Genomic DNA, 17,216 nt, shown 5'->3' on the forward strand with positions numbered 1-17,216 from the left:
CCCGCTATGGTGGCATCAATGTGGGCAATGATGGGAGCTGCCACATGCCTAGCCACAGCGGCTGAAGACTTGGCGTTGGGGTAAATCATAGAGCAGTAGTCCTCAGATAGGACGTACGGCCGCTTGGACTTCACATTCCGGGCAAAACCACCAACCCACACTTTCAGTGTGGCCCGAGCCGCAGACTTTTGCTCCGGGGATGCCTGAAATAATAGTGGGAATTATAAAAGGGAAGACTCCCAATGGTTCTTCAAGACCATAGAGATCTTACTAATAGTGTATGTATACCAAAAAAGGTAAGATAAATAAGAAGGCAACATAGCCAACGGGACTCACCGAGTCAGATCCAAGGGTAGTGATGAGGTCGAAACAAACCACACAGTTATCCGGGTGCCATACCACAACGTCTTCCAGTTGAACACCACAGAGGGCGTGAGATCGGCAAACGGAGTGGCCACAAGGCTGATGCAGAACAGCTGCACAGGCCGGCGTCTGACAATGCACCATCTATAAAAAGAATAGTATATGAGAAACTGTAATTCCCTTAAGTAGGGGCGGGTCCGGAGGACCCGGGCCTAACATAGGTCTAACACAAGATTAGAGCTTAACTGTAATATTCTTAAGTAGGGGCGGGTCCGGAGGACCCGGGCCTAACATAGGTCTAACACAAGATTAGAGCTTAACTGTAATATTCTTAAGTAGGGGCGGGTCCGGAGGACCCGGGCCTAAACATAAGTCTAACTTAAGACTTAAGTATAGCAATCCATTCCGGTCGAGCCGGGAGCATAAAAAAGGATGCAACAACAAGGAATTAAGACACATGGTGTCTGATTTCCCAGGGCGGGGATAAGCCCCGGGCCGGGAAATAAAAGTATATCCAAAACCAATTCGTATAGGGACTCCGGGGTAGTGATCTGTCATATATAATCATCATATGTAATCATAGGAACTGTATAAAATAATAGGGGGGCGGAACTGTAGCTAAGAACCGCCAACCGAACCCAGAGGGTTTCGTATAACATAAGCCAGTGTGATAAGTGAATATAAAATAGGGTGCACCGGGATCCAACTCTGTTGACCGGTGGCCAACCAGACTAGACAGAGACGAACCCGCCGGGACACCCGGAGGACAAAGTCCATAAACACTGAACTACCCCCTCTAAAAGGAGGGAAGGCAACGGTCCCCTAGTGGAGGGGGGGGAGAAGCCTAGCCGCCCACCTAGCGAGAGGGGGAGCGTGGGGGAGGATCACGTGATACGAGGCAGCAGGGCTACCAACTGACGATCCCCAACCAGACAGATCAAACGGAGTAATAGCACAAATATTCATTATAATAGTGATAGCGTTGAAAATTATATAAATAAACACATAAAAATTTTTGGGCAAGGCATGCAACATAATAATTAAATCACAAAAGACACACCTGATGGCTTAAAAATAACATTGCCGCCTAGCAACGAAGGTCGGCAGCCATAACGATACGTAAATGATATCGGCCCTAAAATTGAACCACGAGGGTTCTAAACGCTAAATAATGAATATCCACAATAACAAATAAAATTTAATAATAAAAATAATACACATAGTAACACCGCGAGTGAAACTAAAAGCTCTCAAAAACAGGAGTACCAACTGTAGTGGAATCAAGCAAGATCGATATGAACGAAGAGAATAAACTCCTATAATTTAAATATTAAACGATCTAGGTTGCTCAAAACACAGCAAAACCAAGCTTGGTACTTAACTTAGACGGTGTCTCCTGGGAAACCGACGAAGAAGCCATAATCCAGTGGAAAATAAGCAAAAACGAGAGCACAACAAAAAAGCGGGTTACAACACAAGGCGTGCTAAAAGGAGTTGAGTTCTGAGCGGATGCAGAGTTGGTGGTGCCGAGTGGGGTTGAACGGCTCTCCTCTATTGGGGTATTTGTCGTGGATAAATCTAAATAGTGCAGGACCTCTGGATTATACGCCCAATTTTATACCGACACCAATAGGTGAGCGAGCTAGTTAACCTAGCACTCCTTTACATTTTTTCTCTGGTATATTTAGCAGTAAATTACCTAAGAATAAGTGCTAAATGGAGCTTATTCACTGGGCGGCACAGGTTCGAGCCCAGAAAAAAGATTATTTAGTATGAATCCTCTTCATGTACTGTAAAGCCGAAAGTTTTGCCACCATTAGATTCCAGCTTTAGGCCAAGGTATGTGATGGATAAGTCCACACCCATCAATAGTTTTTGTCACTGATGAGGTAATCATTAGTTCACAAATGGATTCATCTGTATCAGATTTATTGCAAGCTGTGATTTCTGTGACTTGTGCATGCTCCCATCATCATGAAAGAGAACAGGTGCTACTGTTGTCAAATTCTGGACAAATACATTTTGCTGTGGCTGATAATTAACATATGCACTGGCCAGCACTCTTTGATATAAAGTAGTTCACTATATATTCGCAATGGTAATGGCTTCATCAACATTCATCCTTTCATTTTGCAGTGGGCTTAGCCTTTTGCTAAAAAACAAGACTACAAGGCAGTAGCTGTTCCTTTAGTCCCTTTCTGCGACACGCAGGACATACGGTGGTAGTATTCTTACACCCCTACTACCTCAGGGCAGTTGATTTCCATCATTGCTCACAAAAGGATTATGATTTTTAAGGAACTTTGCGTAAGTCTTTAGATCCTTCAAATCTTGCTTAATGTTTCCTGGATGAACATCTCGGTGTTTTTTCTGACCAGGTCCCAGTGAAATGTTGGTCAAATAATACAGAGCATCTATGAACTGGGCCACGACATTGGCAGAGAAGAGCCACTTTGTCTCTGCGGCCTCTCACCAGACATGCTACTGCCACAGCCCCGATATAGGGTGAAACTAATATATATTAACCTAAGATTTGTGAAGAAAAAGGTGAAAATGTAAACTATAAGGACATGCACTAATAGGTGGATATATATAGGAGTGATCAGTTGGACTTCAGCATACACGTACTGACTGTTATTGTCATAGCAAACTTTCTGTATGGGATTCTCCATTTTATTCCCTTTTTTAAATATATTTCCTTTTGATTTTGAACAAATGTGTATATAAAACATCATAGTCAAATTGTTGTCAGGTCTAATAAATGCTACAAACTATTTGACTTGTGATTATATGGTTTTCCATGTTGGAAATTGAGTTTAGGATCCTTATATGCTTAAAATAAATGTTCTCAAACATGTTTACCAATCATTGAGCTTGAATTCTGATACTTGGTGCCGGCCAGTTCATAATCTTTATCTTTCAGCTACATTTATCAGCCATTTCAGTTTTTGGTCTAAAAAATAGCTTTCCCAAAGGTTGATTTTGCTCGAGTGTTCAATGACACCCAGACAAAGGGTTCTGTGCAAAAGCTTTCTACTCGACTATTGGGCTTCTAGTATTTTTACAACTAGGGTCGTAGCTTACCTAGTAATATTAATAATAATTCAAAACGTATCCAAATCTGAATATTTACACACCCAGAAGAAATCTCTAAAATAAAATTTAGGAAATTATGGCAATCAGTAAGGGACAAGAAGAGAATGGATCTTCTATCCCTCTTTAAGTGCATGATTCCTCAAGCCCCAGGGATCTCCTCATACATCTCAATGGAAGAAGGTCCATGACTTATAGGAGACAAAGATTCCCTTCAAATACTCATTCTCTGCTCCCCTTTCATTGGGAAACTAGTCTGCAAAAGATATCTGTGAAATAATTCTTGTATTCCATCCCAGACAACTATTCAAACAAAAGTGGTGTTTCTTCTACAAAAGGCTGTGAGAAGTGAAATTCCTTTTGTTGTAATATTCCTAATTATGATTTAGACCTTCATTGAGAGTTAACCAGTTCAACAATCTCTCTTACGTCATATTTATAAACTGAATTTCCCACATCGCTCAAAAGCCGCGCTTTGGAATCATTGTTCTTTTTGTCTTAGAAGGCTGTCGTCTGCATTCACATTCCATGAAGGTGTCAAGATAATACACCCTGTGTATTAGCCCTCCTTTCAGACATAGATGGTGAAGCTCTTGATAAGACTAAGATATTAATTAAAGACATAATTTTAAGACATAACAAAATTTTTATCCTTTTTCATCAACTGTATAAGAATCTATATTGTCTCAATTTGATATGCTTACTGTTATATTTGTAATTTCCTTAAGCATTAGTCACAAATGCAAAAGCCACTAGGACAATGGGATTAATATGGCAGGTTTTCACAAAAACATGTTGCACTTTTTTGGCTTATCCAGAAAATAACATCTTTTGTATTTTCCATTTATCTAGAAAGAAAAAAAGCAAAACTATTAAAAACCGCCAAGTCGAAAGTGAGTGACGAGCTGACTAACATGCGAGTGGGTCTTCCCCACCACCTGCAGGCAGTTATAACTACCTGGTTTGTATTTGTGTTGGAACATCGAAGAAGTTGGATATCCAACTGAAAGATAGGAATTGGAAATGAAGATAAAGAAGACGGTTAAAAATAGAGCGAAAAAGAAGCTGTGAAAACCATCTAGCAATGCATACAGTGCACCACAGGAGGTACACTGATGACACTAATTAGCCACAAAAAGAAAGAATTGTCACACCTTTTCCTTAACATTTTCAGAAGAGGAAGTTGAAACCAAGGAGAGACGGAACAAAAAGACGACTGTCTGGGGGTAACTGAGAGGTCTCAGTCAATCGTATTCCTCCTGGACGGCTGTATCAAAAGTCCGAGTGTGTACACAATCATAACAGTGACGGTGCAGTTGTCAAACACCTGCAGGAGACGAGGGGAGATTAATACGAGAAACACATTATCAAAAAGATTCTTATTCTATATATTTTTTTTAAATGAACACATTTTTCTTTTTTAAATTATTTATTTAAATCAAACCTGAACACAAGGGATGTCTATTTTTCTTAGATGATAATAATAATAATAATAATAATAATAATAATAATAATAATAATAATATTAATAATAATAATATATTACTGCAATATGATAGCGTGTGTTATTTATTGTGTGTCATGCTTTACAGAAAACAGAAATAATTTCATGGTATACTCGTGTGTTACGCTTTAAAGAAAACGGAAATAATTTCATGGTATACTCTCACAAATTCACATTAGACATTGATTACTTAACCAAAGCACATCTTACATAGTTTTCCCAATTTTATCTTTAGCACCTGACTTTTTAAATATCAAAAATTGAGGTCTATCAATTTCCCTAACCTAGATTATAAAATTAAACTCGGGCCTTTTCCATAATTCTGATCACCCTTTGCTTCAAATCTTCCTAGACATTACTCAATTTCCCGTCTGCCTATCATATTCAATGACCATTAATAAAGCTCAAGGACAGACTTTCGATAATGTTGGGATCTACCTACCACAACATTGCTTTACTCATGGACAACTTTATGTAGCCTTCTCAAGAGCAAAGTCTATGAACAGTATAAGAGTGAAAATTTGTCCTCAGAATAATTCTACTCATGGCCAGGAAGAGGAAGTTTTGTAAATTGTTTCATGTATTGCTCATTTTTTTAAATGAATATACAAGTAAAATATTATCACATTTTATTCAAACATGTATAGGTTAGGAACAAGGTAATTAGTATTGAAAATATAATTTTTTGTGTAATTTACACGGGTTCCGCTAGTAATAATAATAACAATACATACATATACCAAGGCTCTTCCCCCAATTTGGGGGGTAGCCGACATCAAACAAATGAAACAAAAAAGGGGACCTCTACTCTCTACGTTCCTCCCACCCTGACAAGGGACTCAACCGAGTTCGGCTGGCACTGCTAGGGTGCCACAACCCACCCTCCCCTGTTATCCACCACAGATGAAGCTTCATAATGCTGAATAAGCCTACTGCTGCTACCTCCGCGGTCATCTCAGGCACCGGAGGAAGCAGCAGGGCCTACCGGAACTGCGTCACAATCGCTCGCCATTCATTCCTATTTCTAGCACGCTCTCTTGCCTCTCTCCCATCTATCCTCCTATCACCCAGAGCTTTCTTTACTCCATCCATCCACCCAAACCTTGGCCTTCCTCTTGTACTTCTCCCATCAACTCTTGCATTCATCACCTTCTTTAGCAGACAGCCATTTTCCGTTCTCTCAACATGGCCAAACCACCTCAACACATTCATATCCACTCTAGCTGCTAACTCATTTCTTACACCCGTTCTTATCCTCACCACTTCGTTCCTAACCCTATCTACTCGAGATACACCAGCCTTACTCCTTAGACACTTCATCTCAAACACATTCAATTTCTGTCTCCGTCACTTTCATTCCCCCCAACTCCAATCCATACATCACAATTGATACAATCACTTTCTCATACAGAACTCTCTTTACATTCATGCCCAACCCTCTATTTTTTACTACTCCCTTAACTGCCCCCAACACTTTGCATCCTTTATTCACTCTCTGACGTACATTTGCTTCCACTCCACCATTTGCTGCAACAACAGACCCCAAGTACTTAAACTGATCCACCTCCTCAAGTAACTCTTCATTTAACATGACATTCAACCTTGCACCACCTTCCCTTCTCGTACATCTCATAACCTTACTCTTACCCACATTAACTCTCAACTTCCCTCTCTCACACACCCTTCCAAATTCTGTCAATAATTGGCCAAGCTTCTCTTCCGCGTCTGCAACCAGTACAGTATCATCCGCAAACAACAACTGATTTACCTACCATTCATGGTCATTCTCGTCTACCAGATTCAATCCTCGTCCAAGCACTCGAGCATTCAACTCTCTCACCACTCCATCAACATACAAGTTAAACAACCACGGCGACATCACACATCCCTGTCTCAGCCCCACTCTCACCAGAAACCAATCAGTCACTTCTTCCTATTCTAACACATGCTTTACTACCTTTGTAGAAACTTTTCACTGCTTGCAACAACCTTCCACCAACTCCATATAACCTCATCACATTCCACATTACTTCCCTATCAACTCTATCACACGCTTTCTCCAGATCCATAAACGCAACATACACCTCCTTACCTTTTGCTAAATATTTCTCGCATATCTGCCTTACTGTAAAAATCTGATTCATACAACCCCTACCTCTTCTAAAACCACCATGTACTTTTAAGATTGCATTCTCTGTTTTATCCTTAATCCTATTAATCAGTACTCTACCATACACTTTTCCAACCACACTCAATAAAACTAATACCCCTTGAATTACAACACTCATGCACAACTCCCTTACCCTTATATAGTGGTACAATACATGCACAAACCCAATCTACTGGTACCATTGACAACACAAAGCACATATTAAACAATCTCACCAACCATTCAAGTACAGTCACACCCCCTCCTTCAACATCTCAGCTCTCACACCATCCATACCAGAAGCTTTTCCTACTCTCGTTTCATCTAGTGCTCTCCTCACTTCCTCTATTGTAATCTCTTTCTCATTCTCATCTCCCATCACCGGCACCTCAACACCTGCAACAGCAATTATATCTGCCTCCCTTTTATCCTCAACATTCAGTAATCTTTCAAAATATTCCGCCCACCTTTTCCTTACTTCCTCTCCTTTTAACAACCTTCCATTTCCATCTTTCACTGTCTAATAATAATAATAATAATAATAATAATAATGATAATAATACTGTAATAATAATAAAAATAATAATAATAATAATAATAATAATAATAATAATAATAATAATAATAATAATAATAATAATAATATGGCTTCAAATATAAAAATCATACCTTATAAACTATTTCATTAGTCATCTTTCATGGGACTGGATGTTGGGGCCAGGAAAGTCCTTCAGTGCCGAAGTCCTACAGGAAGAAAACATCGCAAGTAGAGTGATGGTTGAGACAGAAGAAGGGAAGGCAAAATAGGGGTGAGGATGAGGGCTAAAAGGGAAGAGAAAAAGATGTATTCTACTTTTTGTTAGGAAATGTAATGACATACCTTCCTTCCTTGAGAGAGAGAGAGATGCCACTTCTTGTTGGGACATATTCAGGTAGGAACTCATAGCAGTAAGAGAAAATGAGACGGTCTTACCCATGGTACCATTGCTGAACATGGCACACTTAATGGTCTTCTGCATTGTGCTTTTGTCTTGCAACTCCTAATTATGATCACCTGAAGGAGAAGAGGGAAAATGAACATGTGTTGCCATACCAGGATCTGGAAGAGTAGTATGTTTTCATCATAGTAGGTTGGCCAGAGCACCAGCCACCTGTTAAGATACTACCGCAATAGATTTATTGGTTTTTTGACTGGCCAGGTAGTACTGCATTGGATCCCTCTCTCAGGTTACGGCTCATTTTGTCTTTGCGTACACATACTGTACACCGAATAGTCTAGCCTATTCTTACCACATTTTCCTGTCATTATTCACCTGATAACACAGATTACCAAACAATTCTTCTTTACTCAAGGGGTTAACTACTGCTATGTGATTTTTCACTGGCTACTTTCATTTTGGTAAGGGTAGAAGAGACTCTCTAGTTATGGTAGGCAACTCTTCTAGGAGGATACTCCAAAATCAAACCATTGTTTTCTGGTCTTGGATAGTGCCATAACCTCTGTACCATGGCCTTCTACTGTCTTGGATTAGAGATCTCTTGCTTGGGGGTACAATTGGGCATGCTGTTCTATCTTACTTCTCTTCCTCTTCTCATGTTATTTATAGTTTATATGTGAAAGAATTATTTTATTGTTACTGTTCCTTAAATATGTTATTTTCCTTAGTAAAATAAATTTTTGAATATACTTACCCGGTGATCATGTAGCTGCAGCTCTGCTGCCCGACAGAAAAAACCTACGGGCGGGATACGCCAGCGATCGCTATACAGGTGGGGGTGTACAACAACAGCGCCATCTGTCGAGTAGGTACTCCAGTACTTCTTGTCAACAAAGAACCAATTTTCTCCTCGGTCCACTGGGTCTCTATGGGGAGGAAGGGAGGGTCCTTTAATTCATGATCACCGGGTAAGTATATTCAAAAATTTATTTTACTAAGGAAAATAACATTTTTCAATATTAATCTTACCCGGTGATCATGTAGCTGATTCACACCCAGGGGGGTGGGTGGAGACCAGCATACATGTTAACATTAGAAGCTAAGTATCCCGTATTTCATTTTAGCAGTTATTCAAAATAACAGACATAAAATTAATAAGTACCTGGTAAGGAAGTCGACTTGAACCATTACTCTGCCTTTTTAAGTACGTCTTCCTTACTGAGCCTCGCGATCCTCTTAGGATGCTGAGCGACTCCTAGGTGCTGAAGTATGAAGGGCTGCAACCCATACTAAAGGACCTCATCACAACCTCTAATCTAGGCGCTTCTCAAGAAAGAATTTGACCACCCGCCAAATCAACCAGGATGCGAAAGGCTTCTTAGCCTTCCGTACAACCCAAAAACAACAATAAAAAGCATTTCAAGAGAAAGATTAAAAAAGGTTATGGGATTATGGGAATGTAGTGGTTGAGCCCTCACCTACTACTGCACTCGCTGCTACGAATGGTCCCAGGGTGTAGCAGTTCTCGTAAAGAGACTGGACATCTTCAAGGTAAAATGATGCGAACACTGACTTGCTTCTCCAATAGGTTGCATCCATTACACTCTGCAGAGATCTGTTTTGTTTGAAGGCCACTGAAGTAGCGACAGCTCTAACTTCATGTGTCCTTACCTTCAGCAAAGCATGGTCTTCCTCATTCAGATGAGAATGGGCTTCTCTAATCAAAAGTCTGATGTAATAAGAAACTGCGTTCTTCGACATCGGTAAAGCAGGTTTCTTAATAGAACACCATAAAGCTTCTGATTGTCCTCTTAATGGCTTCGTACGTCTTAAATAGTACTTAAGAGCTCTTACTGGGCATAGTACTCTCTCTTGTTCGTTTCCAACCAAACTGGACAGGCTTGGAATCTCGAACGATTTGGGCCAAGGACGAGAAGGGAGCTCGTTTTTAGCTAAAAAACCAAGCTGTAAGGAACATGTAGCCGTTTCAGATGTAAAACCTATGTTCCTGCTGAAGGCGTGTATCTTACTGACTCTTTTAGCTGTTGCTAAGCAAACGAGGAAAAGAGTCTTCAAAGTGAGATCTTTAAAAGAGGCTGATTGAAGCGGTTCGAACCTTGCTGACATCAGGAACCTTAAAACCACGTCTAAGTTCCAACCTGGTGTGGCTAACCGACGCTCCTTTGAGGTCTCAAAAGACTTAAGGAGGTCCTGTAGATCTTTGTTGTTGGAAAGATCTAAGCCTCTGTGGCGGAAGACTGCTGCCAACATGCTTCTGTAACCTTTGATCGTAGGAGCTGATAGGGATCTTACCTTCCTTAGGTGTAAAAGGAAGTCAGCTATCTGCGTTACAGAGGTACTGGTTGAGGATACTGAATTCGCCTTGCACCAGCTTCGGAAGACTTCCCATTTTGACTGGTAGACCTTGAGAGTGGATGTCCTCCTTGCTCTGGCAATCGCTCTGGCTGCCTCCTTCGAAAAGCCTCTAGCTCTTGAGAGTCTTTCGATAGTCTGAAGGCAGTCAGACGAAGAGCGTGGAGGCTTGGGTGTACCTTCTTTACGTGCGGCTGACGCAGAAGGTCCACTCTTAGAGGAAGAGTCCTGGGAACGTCTACTAGCCATTGCAGTACCTCGATGAACCATTCTCTCGCGGGCCAGAGGGGAGCAACCAACGTCAACCTTGTCCCTTCGTGAGAGGCGAACTTCTGCAGTACCTTGTTGACAATCTTGAACGGGGGGAACGCATAAAGGTCTAGATGGGACCAATCCAGAAGAAAGGCATCTACGTGAACTGCTGCTGGGTCCGGAATCGGTGAGCAATAATTTGGGAGCCTCTTGGTCATCGAGGTAGCCAACAGATCTATGGTGGGCTGACCCCACAGGGACCATAGTCTGTTGCAAACATTCTTGTGAAGGGTCCATTCTGTAGGGATGATCTGACCCTTCCGGCTGAGGCGGTCTGCCATGACATTCATATCGCCTTGAATGAACCTCGTTACAAGCGATATCTTTCGATCTCTTGACCAGGTGAGGAGGTCCCTTGCGATCTCGAACAACGTCATCGAATGAGTCCCTCCTTGCTTGGAGATGTACGCCAAGGCTGTAGTGTTGTCGGAGTTCACCTCCACCACCTTGCCTAGAAGGAGGGACTTGAAGCTTCTCAAGGCCAGATGAACTGCCAGTAGCTCCTTGCAGTTGATGTGTAGTGCTCTTTGATCCGGATTCCACGTGCCCGAGCATTCCCGACCGTCCAGTGTCGCACCCCAGCCCGTGTCCGATGCGTCCGAGAAGAGAAGGTGGTCGGGGGTCTGAACAGCCAGTGGTAGACCTTCCTTGAGAAGAATGTTGTTCTTCCACCAAGTCAGTGCAGACTTCATCTCTTCGGATATAGGAACTGAGACCGCTTCTAGCGTCATGTCCTTTCTCCAGTGAGCAGCTAGGTGATACTGAAGGGGTCGGAGGTGGAGTCTCCCTAACGCGATGAACTGGTCCAGCGATGAAAGCGTCCCTATTAGACTCATCCACTGTCTGACTGAACATCGGTTCCTTTTCAGCATGCTCTGGATGCATTCTTGGGCTTGACTGATTCTGGGGGCCGACGGAAAAGCCCGAAAAGCTTGACTCTGAATCTCCATACCTAGATAGACTATAGTTTGGGATGGGACGAGTTGGGACTTTTCTATATTGACCAGGAGACCCAATTCCTTGGTCAGATCCATAGTCCATTTGAGATTCTCCAGACAGCGACGACTTGACGCAGCTCTTAAAAGCCAGTCGTCCAAATAGAGGGAGGCTCTGATGTCTGCCAAATGCAGGAATTTGGCAATATTCCTCATCAGTTTGGTAAACACTAGAGGTGCCGTGCTTAGGCCAAAGCACAGGGCTTGGAACTGCTAAACCACCTTCCCAAAGACGAACCTTAGGAAAGGTTGGGAATCTGGGTGGATGGGGTCGTGAAAGTACGCGTCCTTTAGGTCTAACGAGACCATCCAGTCTTCCTTCCTGACCGATGCTAGCACCGACTTCGTCGTCTCCATGGTGAACGTCTGCTTGGTGACAAAGACATTTAGAGCACTGACGTCCAGCACCGGTCTCCACCCTCCTGTCTTCTTCGCTACCAAGAAGAGACGGTTGTAGAAGCCCGGGGATTGATGGTCCCGGACTATGACTACCGCTCCCTTTTGTAGCAAGAGAGACACCTCTTGCTGTAAAGCTAGCCTCTTGTCCTCCTCTCTGTACCTAGGAGAGAGGTCGATGGGAGTCGTTGCTAGAGGGGGCTTGCGCAAGAATGGAATCCTGTACCCCTCTCTGAGTAACTTCACAGACTGTGCGTCTGCACCCCTGTTCTCCCAGGCCTGCCAGTAGTTCTTGAGCCTGGCTCCCACTGCTGTCTGGAGAAGATGGCAGTCAGACTCTGCCTTTTGAGGACTTGGAACCCTTCTTCTTTTTGCCACGTTGACTATCGGCACGGGTACCTCCTCTGCTGGAGGTTCTGCCACGAAAGGGCGGAATGAACCTAGACGCTGGTGTGTCCATCCTAGGTCTAGGCACGGAAGGTAAAGCTGTGACTTTACGTGCGGAAGACGCCACCAGGTCATGGGTGTCTTTCTGGATCAACGAGGCGGCAATCCCCTTGATCAGCTCTTCAGGAAAGAGACACTTGGATAGCGGAGCAAACATCAGCTCTGACTTCTGACATGGTGTGATCCCCGCCGACAAGAAGGAGCAAAGGTGATCTCGCTTCTTAAGAACTCCAGACACGAAAGAAGCCGCAAGCTCGCCAGACCCATCCCGAAAGGCTTTGTCCATGCAGGACATGATGAGCATGGCAGAGTCCTTATCCGAAGGGGAGGTCTTCCTGCTCAACGCTCCCAAACACCAGTCCAGGAAGTTGAAGATCTCAAACGCACGGAAAACTCCCTTCAAAAGATGGTCCATGTCCGAAAAGGTCCAGCAAATCTTGGAGCGTCTCATAGCCAGTCTGCGGGGAGAGTCTACCAGACTTGAGAAGTCGCCCTGGGCAGAGGCAGGAACTCCCAAGCCGAGAACTTCTCCCGTGGCATACCAGACGCTAGATTTGGAAGCAAGCTTGGTCGGGGGAAAGATGAAGGATGTCTTCCCAAGTTGCTTCTTGGCCTGCAACCACTCTCCCAGTACCCTTAAAGCTCTCTTGGATGAGCGAGCGAGTACGAGCTTCGTAAAGGCAGGAGCTGCTGACTGCATGCCTAAAGCGAACTCAGAGGGAGGTGAGCGTGGAGCTGCAGACACAAACTGGTCCGGATACAACTCCTTAAACAGGGCAAGGACTTTCCTAAAGTCTAAGGAGGGAGGCGTAGTCTTGGGTTCATCAATGTCGGAGTGTTGATCGTCCAAATGCGCAGCTTCGTCGTCATCAGAGATTCCTTCATCCGAATGCTGAGGAGGAAGCGGCAAAGGAGGAGAAGAAAGCTGAACGGCTGAATCCGGCAGCACGGGTGCATGCGTAGCTGCACCGGATCCAACATCATGCCGCTGCTGGTCAGTCTGAGAGCTGGCAACAACAAAAGCGGAGTGGGGGTGCGTGGTGGGGACTGCCGTGGGTTGCGGAGACTGCCGCATTGCGTCAAAACACGGCAGCTTGACTGCACCTTCCCACTGCTGATGCGGTAGCTCACGCATGTCAACGGAGGGTGCCGCACGTCGGCTAACGTCAACATGCGTCTGGCAGGGTCGACTGCACATCGGTGGTGGAGCTCTCACAGCCGGAGTGTGGGAGCAGGCAGCCGCAGTGTCAGCTGAGCGCACAACCGTGGCAGGTTGTAGGTTAACGGGTGCAGCGTCAACCTTCTCAGCACGATACTCCTGCATGAAGGAAGCTAGCTGAGTCTGCATAGACTGCAGCAAAGACCACTTAGGGTCTACAGCGGATGGTGCGGCAACAGACGGAGTGATTGCCTGCTGCGGAACCACTCTACCTCTCTTGGGAGGTGTGCAGTCTTCGGAAGACTGCGGCGAGTCCGAACTGACCTAGTGGCTACACCTGGGCCGTTGGACTCGCTCGGAAGGGACCTTGCGCTTGAGAGGTCGTGAGACCTTGGTCCAGCGTTTCTGACGAGAAACTTCTTCCGCAGACGAGGAATGAATGGGCTCACTCGTCTGTTTGTGGGTGGGACGATCTCTGCAAGATACGTCCTCAACCACTGAGGGTACATCTGTACGCTGATCAAGGCCTGTCGAACCCTTTGGTCCTTCGACATTGCTTCTCCCATGGGCTTGGGAGCTTGCAAGAGGTCCCGGACTGGGAGGACGACTGGCACGAACAGATGCACCCTCATGCGTAACACTGACACTTTTCACAGCACTTGCACTCACTACACTTCCCACTGTACTTTTCTCCTTCAACTCTTTGACGTCGGCCAAGAGTTGATTGCGGTCATTCGCTAATGACTCAACTCTGTCACCAAGAGCCTGAATGGCACGCATCATGTCCGCCATCGAGGGTTGCTGAGAGCTAGTAGAAGGGTCGGGTGTAACCACTACAGGGGAAGGAATAGGTTGTGGGGCATGGGGAGAGGAAAAATCAAAAGAGCGAGACGAACTCCTCCTGATCCTATCCTTCTCTAGCCTACGTGCATTCTTAAGGAATTCTTGAAAATCGAATTCCGAAAGCCCAGCGCATTCCTCACATCGATCTTCCAATTGACAGGCTTTACCCCTACAATTGGAACAAACGGTGTGAGGATCTATAGAGGCCTTCGGAAGACGCCTAGAACAGTCCCTAGCGCTACACTGCCTGTACTTGGGGAATTGAGTAGGGTCAGACATCTTGAATTAGTCAAAGGGGGAAATCCAAAATCTATCCAAGTCGTCAACAAATAATCCAAAATCTAATCAATGAAAGCTTGATAAGGTATTGATGATAACTCCTGTACAGCGAAAGCTAATAACTAGAGAGAATACATCACCAAAAAGCGTGAAAATCAACTCCAGAAACAACAGCGTATCAAGTAGGTCTTGCCGGTGGCACGACAGAGAGAAAATTGGTTCTTTGTTGACAAGAAGTACTGGAGTACCTACTCGACAGATGGCGCTGTTGTTGTACACCCCCACCTGTATAGCGATCGCTGGCGTATCCCGCCCGTAGGTTTTTTCTGTCGGGCAGCAGAGCTGCAGCTACATGATCACCGGGTAAGATTAATATTGAAAAATTTTATTTTGATAGCTCATTACTTTTATTTTATTTTATTTATTTCCTTGTTTCTTTTCCTCACTGGGCTATTTCCCCTGTTGAAGAGCTAAGGCTCATAGCATCTTGCTTTTCCAACTAGGGTTACAGCCAAGCTTGTAATAATAATGATAAGAAAAGTTATGTTCTGAAACAGATTAAGTGTTGCCATATGAAGCTACTGGTATATGCCTTTGTTTTGCTTCAAAGACTTAAATATCCATAAATCTTTCATTTATTAATATTCTTATCATTTTACTATATTTACAAACTATATCTTTAGCACAAAGTATTCTTATATTCTATGGTTTCCTTGTAAAATTCTATATACAGTACAGTACTGTACTCTTTTTATAGGCTTAGGAATAAGTTGTGAAAATATAAGTTAAAACTTTACAAATCACACTGTTTTTGCCAGTTTGAAACAGACCCGCAAGACCTCTTGCTGATGAAAGTATCGAAAGGAAAGCAAAGGAAGTTGCTCTATCAAAGTAGACAGTTAGAATATGTGTAGAGCACCTCTTTCTCCTGACGTATCTCAGTAACTGAAAGACCTCATCCATACTTCTACTTTCTCGTCTTAAGCTTTGGATAAATTAGCTGACATATGTGTTGTAGCCCAGTTAAGCATTTCCATAAGAATTGATAATAATCTTATTACGTTCTCGTAAACAAACAGAGCGCAGCCCAGTCATTGGAAGTATGTGGAGCATGGCTCTTTGCTTACAATCATGAAAAGTGTCAATGGGTGTGAGGAAGCAGAGACCAAAACAAGGGAAGGAACCAAGGCTATCATTTCTTTCCTTGGTGTACCTCAGTCCCAGCGATGGGGAGAGGTAACACAGTGATTAGTCCCGGGAAAGACCACTCTCATCTGCTCTTGAGGCAACATGCCATACCAAGAATGCTTCTCCCTTCGCAGGAGGATGCATATCCTTACCATCAATTGCTTGAGGAGTTGGTGTTGAGTACAGAAGGACCGCTCACCTACAACCGGTGCAACAGTGGAACTGTTACTACAGACTCACGATCCAACTTACCGACCCAGAAGGCACCAGTTAGTGGCTGACCATCAATCACTGTTTCCCAAAAGAAAGTGATTATTAAGTCCCAAGGAGCTAGGAAATGTCTGACAAAGAGAAATGGAGGAGAGAGAGAGAGATGGAAGAGGCAGGAGAGGAAGAAAAGGATAGGGAGACAACTCCCTCTGGCAAGGGAGAGAAAACTCCTTTAAGTGAGGGAGAGAGAACTCCCTCCAGTCCCCCTTTGCTAACGGTTCTTGCGATTCCTTACAGGAGAAAACTATAACAGCTTCCTCCCCCAACACAAAACATCTACACTGGAGTTTTGTCGCGATGGATCGAACACAGGGACAGCTTTACACAGGGGGTCACACCCAGGAACACCCTGGCGGTGATAAGGACACCAACCAGATAATAACTTCAAAACAGGCACACGGGAAGGATTGAACACTCAGGTCAAACCGGGTGATTCTCTCTAGAAGGGACGCTACCATAGAGAAAACAGAGTTACAGTTTGAGAAGTTCACCGTCCTCCTGATAGAAAGAATGTGAATGTACTCCTTAAAATCGGTGTTAAAATCGGTGATGTAAGTCATGTCCTTCACAAAGGTATGCAACAAATGCTTACCTATCGGTGTGATTTCACTGTAAACAGAAAACCCATCACTAAAGAAAGTAAGGAAAGGTCCAATAATAGGATGAACAGAGCAGCGACAGTAGTACTGTAGTTACGTCCGTACTGGTTGCGGTCAAATAAATGTGACGTGATAGTTATGTTAACTACTTTATATCTGAAGGCATTTTCCTAGTCAAAAGGACAAAAAGTTTCTCTCCACATAGGAATGTAGCCACTGTTACTAACTATGGCTACCTCTAGCAAAACCTACAGCATAGGAACACTGCCACTCATACTAACTACTGTACAGTATAGCTATTACAGTAC

The 17,216-nt window shown here is 43.7% G+C and overlaps 1 long non-coding RNA gene across 2 annotated transcripts in view; it reads right to left on the minus strand.

Annotated features, from left to right (window-relative positions):
* Positions 1-17,216, minus strand: part of LOC137619292 (uncharacterized) — a 53,998-nt gene that overhangs the window by 11,086 nt on the left and 25,696 nt on the right. Inside the window, exons 4-5 of one of the 2 annotated variants that reach the window (XR_011039893.1) lie at positions 7,779-7,853; positions 4,611-4,783 (exon numbers count right to left, since the gene is read on the minus strand). This is a non-coding gene — a long non-coding RNA (uncharacterized lncRNA). The remainder of the gene's footprint in view (positions 1-4,610; positions 4,784-7,778; positions 7,854-17,216) is intronic. The other variant, XR_011039894.1, reaches the window with a different exon arrangement.

This window comes from Palaemon carinicauda, chromosome 25 (genome assembly GCF_036898095.1).
Source record: "Palaemon carinicauda isolate YSFRI2023 chromosome 25, ASM3689809v2, whole genome shotgun sequence".
In the NCBI taxonomy this organism is placed as follows: domain Eukaryota; kingdom Metazoa; phylum Arthropoda; class Malacostraca; order Decapoda; family Palaemonidae; genus Palaemon; species Palaemon carinicauda.